Source organism: Amblyomma americanum, chromosome 8, assembly GCF_052857255.1.
Source record: "Amblyomma americanum isolate KBUSLIRL-KWMA chromosome 8, ASM5285725v1, whole genome shotgun sequence".
NCBI lineage: Eukaryota > Metazoa > Arthropoda > Arachnida > Ixodida > Ixodidae > Amblyomma > Amblyomma americanum.
Window position 1 is genome coordinate 114,759,426 of NC_135504.1, and position 7,214 is coordinate 114,766,639.

Below are 7,214 nucleotides of genomic sequence, written 5' to 3' on the forward strand. Positions count from 1 at the left end.
CCATCGTCTATTGCTTGGTCTCTTTTCGCATTCCCAATATCAATTCTTACAAAATATCTTACATGTTTATTTCTGCGGGCCCATTGCTGTAGAGAAACCTAGGAGTAAAAAAATTGCCACGTTTTGCGGTTTACGTGCAACGCCTTTAACAGCGTTGACAGCAAACGGGAGCCGACGTGCGCGGAAAACTTCGGCGTATCGTCTTTGTATCTTCTTCCGTCTTAGACTTCTTATCCAGTGAATAGTTCTAATAGAGAACAGGCGTGTGTACTGAGCACCACGAAATGCAACCACAAAATATCAAATTCTGAATGCGCACCAAGTCTATATACTTGGCCTGATTCGGACCTGGTGGTGGTGGTGAAAAATTCAACTTACTTTGACGACAACAGCGAAATCGCAGTTTTTTTATGCGATAACATCTACCAGGAACTCAAAGAATAAATACTTCGCTTCAGTGCATCCGACATGCTTCCTTAAATCTTCTTCCCCCCCTCCCTCTCAAGTAGCTATTAGATTAAGAGATGAGTTTTTTCTGCCGCTTGAAGTGGAAGCAAACGAAGTCCTTTTTTATGGTAATGCTACACGGGGGTTTGTCGAATGCACCCTGCAGAACTGTCATGTGCTGCCTGCCGAAACCAGAAAACCACTTGTTCTTTATGAACTACAAGCGAAAGCACGCTCTCAACTTCCACTCCTTGCTTTCTTGTTTCTTCCTGCTTTTTTTTTTTGCAGCAGCAGCGAGGTGCTCCATTTCATGCAAAGTGGGGATTTTGGGAATGTATTGCAGCTTGCATTTATGTCCCTACCATCAGCTTGATCCTTTATGAGACTTTTTTTATAGCTTCCACAAGTGGTAAGACCTGTATTCAATAAAAAGTTGATCTCGAGTGTGCCACTTTTTTAGTTATGTTTTCAGTTATAAGCAGCCTCAGATCTTGACTCTCTGGAGTGATCGATCGCCACCACATCTTAGCGCTAAATTTAGCTGCAAAGGACTGATTTAACTGAAAAATATTATGCATCAAGTCTTTTTTGCACGGTTTTCTAGTACAGGAAGGCAAGAAAGCCTAATTATAGTGTGAAAATCCAGTTTGTTTAACTATTCAGCATAAATAAAGCTGTCTTGATCTAAAGTTCCAAAAAAATGTAAAGTTTGCAAAGTTTGTCAAAAGAGAAGCAACTGGACGAGGACAAATTTCTTTAAACTAGACGGCTTCGGGGAAATATTTTCAACCTTCCTTTCTTGCTCCTTGATAGCGCTTTGATGGGTAGTAATGAATAATCCCTTTTTATTTTAAAGGAAAATGTATGTTAACAAATGCGACCTATCCTAAATAGAGAAAGGTGGTGGTGAAGGTTGGCTGGCACACTACCTAAGACACGGTGTAGGAAGTAATATTTCGTGCATCACGTCTTGGACTTTTCTGAAAACGCTATAGACGTGGAATAAGTGATCACTGCAACACTGTATTCTGAGCCACCATGCTTCATGGAGGAGCATATGATTCTTGCAAACATGAAAATTTAACTGTGCATGAAATGCGTACTTATATATGCTGGGGGTTTCACGGAAGAAAGTACTACACACTATGCAAAGGGCGGCGTATCAGCCTTTGCCTACGGCAACAATATTCACGATGGAACCTCTTGAATTATGTCTGCGCCGCCAAATGCTCGAATCACACTATATTGTGCTTGCTCGAACGTTGCAAAAATTTTACATCACACCCATTTTTTTTGTATCCTTCTGTGGCAATTCCTGTTTTAAACTAATAGCCGCATTAATACTGCCCGCACCTTCCCGTAAAATAAGTTGATAGATACAGTGTAGCATTTCCGGAATTTTAAAATTTAGTTTTTACGTACTTGCATGAGAGGATAAACTGCAGTACCTGCACAATAAACCAGTAAATACGAATCTGCATGAAGAACAGGTGATTTATTTTGTGATGTGGTACGTAACAAAAAAGGAGCTCTACTGTCAGGTGAACTTTCAGTTGTATAGGAAGCTGATTATAACCACAAATAAAGACGGTATTCCGCAAGTCTCGTCGTCTCAAGAAGTTCCCTGCGCCAAATAATTTTGGCGCAAAGCAGTATGCAAAGTAAACGAATGCCACAGACGTGCATGTTTACAGTGTCAACTCCCGCCATTTTGAGCATTTCAGTCGCTATCGAAATGCAACCAATTACCAATGAACGAGCGTATTATAGCATGAATTGCTAAAGCGCTAGCTTTTGAGCAGCAGGTCGTATCTCCTCTAGCGCGTTTTGAAAATGCCTACTTAAATCTCATTAAATGTCCCTTTATTTCTGAACGCTCCCGTGGTGGCCGAGTTTCACGGGAGGCGAAACGCAAAAGGTAGCCGTATTGCAGTGCAATATAAGAGAGCGTTAAACATTTCCAGGTGGAAGAAATTTTTCAAGAGCCCTTCACAGCGTCACCTTTTAATCCTTTTCTTCTTTCAATCCAACTTTCCTCCCTTTTCTCACGGTGAGGTTGAAGTACCCACCGAGAACAAAGACAGTTACTGCGTTTTTCTTTTCTGAGAAACATTTTTTGCGCTCTTGACCAATAAAGAGCCGTTTTTTTTTCGCTGAATGCACTTGAAAGGAAGTGAGCTGTAAAATAAAACAGAGGGTAATAAATATGGGCTTGATTACCCCAAACTTATGAAAAACCGAAGAAACCAGAAATAAAGAAACGCTTGATTTCACAAACAACTATGCGCTGGGACCACGTTTGACGCTGCGCATTGAGCGCATTGAGTTCGATAAGCTAAACGGGGTTGATGAAAAATTTCCGGCCGGCATTTGCCATATTTCGAAAGCTATACGAGCCTCAAGAGCCACAGAAATATTAATATCACATTTTTGTTTCGTCTAGTAAACGAAAAGAAAAAATAAATCTGGAACATAAATAGGACTAAGAAGAGCGGGAAGACGGAGACCCTTTCTCTCTTTGCTAGACGCGCTCCGGCCTCGTGGGCACGTGAATTGTGTGCAACATCGGAGATGTGGTCTGTGGCGGTAGCATAAAAATACATCTCCTACACCACCACCTACGAAGCATAGCAAACTCCCCGGCGGTGAGGCCTTCCAGCTGAAAGTCCCGTGGGCCTGCTTCAAATCTACGGTGTCCTAATGAACAGTACAGCCATAAGGGGCTAGATTGGAATTGATTTGCTTGTGCGCCCAGGAAAACAGAGCGTACGACGATCGGCGGCCGTGCTCAAAGCAAAACCTCCGGACGCATCAATGAACGCGAGTCCCATACCTATTCTGGAGAAGATAAATGTGAGTAAAATACCTAGTAGAGAAACTTGAGCCTTGGCGTGCGCTTTCAGCAATACATTGGACTCAATAATGAACAGAGAAGTACCTATTCCTGTAGTTTTCACTGAAAACTCGCCTCTCACAGTACCATGGTTGCTCGGTTTCCGGCAGTGAATGTTCTGTTTCCGGTGTTCGCATTCGTATCTACAGCCCCGATCAAGTTTTTTTCAGGCAATATGCGTAGATTGTGTATCGTTGGGTACAAAATTTACGAGCGCTATAAATATAGAACGGTATTGAAAGCTGTGGAAGACGGCTCAGGTGCTAAGAAAAAAAAATTGAACTTCGGGGGTGTCATCACTGCACTATAAAGCGAGCCGTGAATCATCATTACTTTTCACAGAGAGAGCAGAGGTGTTGCCAAAGTAAAAATTGACTTGAGGTTTACATTGTTAAGCGCGAAGTGTTGTACAAAAGCACGGTTTTCTGTAGGTGGGCACCACCGCCGCATACCTCAAAGCGTGATTGAGTTGTCCACTTACCCAGGGGAGCCAGCTATGCGCCTTTTCTTTCATCATAATCAACAGTGTCTTAACCCTGCGCTGCTTTTGAGAAAATTAAAGGCACAACTGTTAGCTCCGAAGGTGGATGAAGAAGACCCTCTGCAATCCACAACGCGAAAGTGTGCTGCAGTTTACCGCCAGCCCGGTTCTGCTAGCCTAGTGGTCTCGCTCAGCGGCCTTTGAACCTGATCTGTTTCGTCGGCGCTGGTTCGACTCCCATACGTGTATATTTGATTTCTTTTCGTGCCTCTTTTCTAAATGCTCCCGAGGTGCACATACAAGATATGATTTGAAAGGCTGCAAACATTAGTAATATTCTTTCGCACCCAAACCACGCTTGCGAGTGGTGGATAATAATTGGTTTTTGGGGAAAGGAAATGGCGCAGTATCTGTCTCATATATCGTTGGACACCTGAACCGCGCCGTAAGAAAAGGGATAATGGAGGAAGTGAAATAAGAAAGGAAGAAGGAGGTGCTGTAGTGGAGGGCTCCGCAATAATTTCGAACGCCTGGGGATCTTTAACGTGCGCTGACATCGTACAGCACACGGGCGCCTTAGCGTTTTTCCTCCATAAAACGCAACCGCCGCGGCCCGGTTCGAACCCGGGAACTCCGGATCAGTAGTCGAGCGCCCTAACCACTGAGCCACCGCGGCGGGTTGCGAGTGGTGGATGAAGTGGTGGATGAACTAATTCCCAGCGTTCTGTAGTAGCGGAAGCGCCTGCAGTCCGTTGAACTGATTTTCAAGTATTCACGTTTACCATTTGCCTGCAACTGCGAAGTCGCGCTATGCTATTAGCGCACGTAAAGGCCGTTTTTAATGACACATTCCGACATTTATGGTTAGCACACATCGTGCCGAAAGAGTTTTACTTTGGCGGCCCGCGAGTTCTGTTTCGTGAAGAATGCGATGACTTTCAGAATGCGAAGAATGCGATGACTTTCGGTCAAAATTACAAAACCTCTGGACCAATAGATCTCTATGTAGAAGGCCAACCGATTCGAGAGGTCTCGGTCATTAGAATTCTCGGGCTTTGGATTCAAAGTAACCTACGCGCTGGACATACCATAAAAACTGTCAAAACAACCGCCCACCAAATTACACGTATGATTCCTGGTATAACACGACACAAGAAAGGCATGCGCGAGGAAGACACTCTTCGTGTTGTACAGTTCTTGGTTATCTGCAGAACAGCATACGGCCTTCCGTATCATCATATCACAAAGGGAGAACTTAAGCAAGCCGAGACTGTCATTCGCAGCGCGTACAAAACAACTCTCGGCCTTCATCCAAGCACCTCGATCGAACGTCTAATCAAGCTTGGAGTCCACAACACCTTTGAGCAGATCAGAGGTGCGGTCTTAGCATCGCAGAGAGCCCTACTCCAACAGGCCACCACCGGAAGAGCCATTCTTGAGCGCATTAGTACACCACGAGATCTACAAGAGCTCTGGCGACAGACTTCCCTAACTGCAAACATAAGAAGACATATCTCGGTGGCTCCGCTCCCAAAACATATGCATCCAGAAATCCACAAAAGCAGAGGGGAGGCTAGGGTCACTCATCTACGCCGGCGTCTAGCGTCAGATCACAAAGGAGTCTATGTAGACGTGGCGGCGTACACTGAACCGAGCATATTTGTTGCAGTCGCCCTTGACCACAATTTTCAACTACTGACGAGTGTTTCACTCCGGGCTCAGGATCCTGCCGCGCCGGAAGCCTCCGCCATCGCCCTTGCCATAAGGCATTGTGATGTGGCGGACAAATCAGCTCACATAATAACTGACTCGAAGCGAGCCTCTCAATATTACATTACAGGGAGAGTTCCAAAAATGACAGCGGCTCTACTCATACCGTCGGGCCTCTCACCTACACTTCAACGCCCCCATAACATTACTTGGACTCCGGGCCATTCAGGTCTTGAAGGCAACGAGGCGGCAAACGATCTAGCTCGTGAGCTAACAAACCGAGCGGGTCCTTGCCCGTACCTTACCCCTCTACCATCAAACTATGGAGAACGGCTGGAGATGCTTAGATTGGATCGTAGAATATATCCCCCTCCCCATATTAAACTCACCACAGAAGAAGCCATGTTTTGGAGGCGAATACAAACGAATACCTTCCCTAACCTGTGCTTGTACAGCTTCATTCACCCTTCCAAATACCACCCCTTCTGTCCATGGCGCGGCGATAAGCCTACGCTGTTTCACATTTCCCGGAATTTTCCCCAAAAACCACCTCATCTAAAAACATTACAGACATCATACGAGCAGTGGGAGGCAGCCCTGACCAGCAATGGTCTGGAGGACCAGTGTCGCATCACCAGACTGGTCCAGCCATCCGCACAAGCCACCGGAGTCCTGAACTGAGGAGTCCGCCTACCTGACTCGTAGAACACTTCAATGAAATAATAAATGTTTTATCTCTATCTCTCTCTCAGAATGCTTGCCTGCCATTGCACATGCTTGGCCTCGTGCTAATTCTTCAACGACCGAATCTTGGTGCGCCAGCAACAAAAAAGTTGAGCTGAGGCTTAGCTGAAGTGTTGAGCCTGGATATCTCGAAGCGAAAAACTTCATGGCGATGCGTGTGGTTTAGCTTAACGTTTCATACATAGGGTTACAATATGGGTATACCTTTCTAGCTTCTCCAAAACGTGTTGTCTTAGGTATACAAAGCTTGTGCAATCATTATACAAGGCTATTAAAATCTTCAACTCCCACGCTACCAGTTCAGGGTCTTCTCCTTCTCCTCCTTGCATGGCGAAAGGTCAGACGACGGAGGCAGCGCACGGCGACGACGGCTGCGGCAGCAGCGGCCACCTGCGCTACGGCGTGACGTCACTCGGTTTCACGGTCAGACGACGGAGTCAGCGCGCGGCGGCGACAACGGCTGGGGCCACAGCGACCACCTGCGCTCCGCGTGACGTCACTCGGTTTCACGGTAGACGACGGAGTCAGCGCGTGGCGGCGACGACGGCTGCGGCCATAGCGACCACCTGCGCTCCGCGTGACGTCACTCGGTTTTGCTTTTGCGCCGCTGTGGCAAATCTGTAGTGTGGCTCACGCGAAGCCCGGTGTTGACGAGCCTAGTGAAGCTTTTCGCTTCAAAACCTGCATGAAACAATAAAAGTGCCCCTGGTAAACAGCGGATGAAGCAGCCCTGCTGCGCCAGTGTCAAACGCAAGCCGAGCATCAAAGCTGAAAGATGCGTCCGCCAGACACTGCATGCGCTTCACCCGATAAAGCGCGCTGGAAAGCAGGTTTCGTGCTGCGTTCTTCTTTTAGTGCACGTGTGATTGTTCACAGACGGGCGTTCGACTCCTGAGCACATGCTCGAGGATTCTACGCATGAGCATTCTCTAGTGGCCG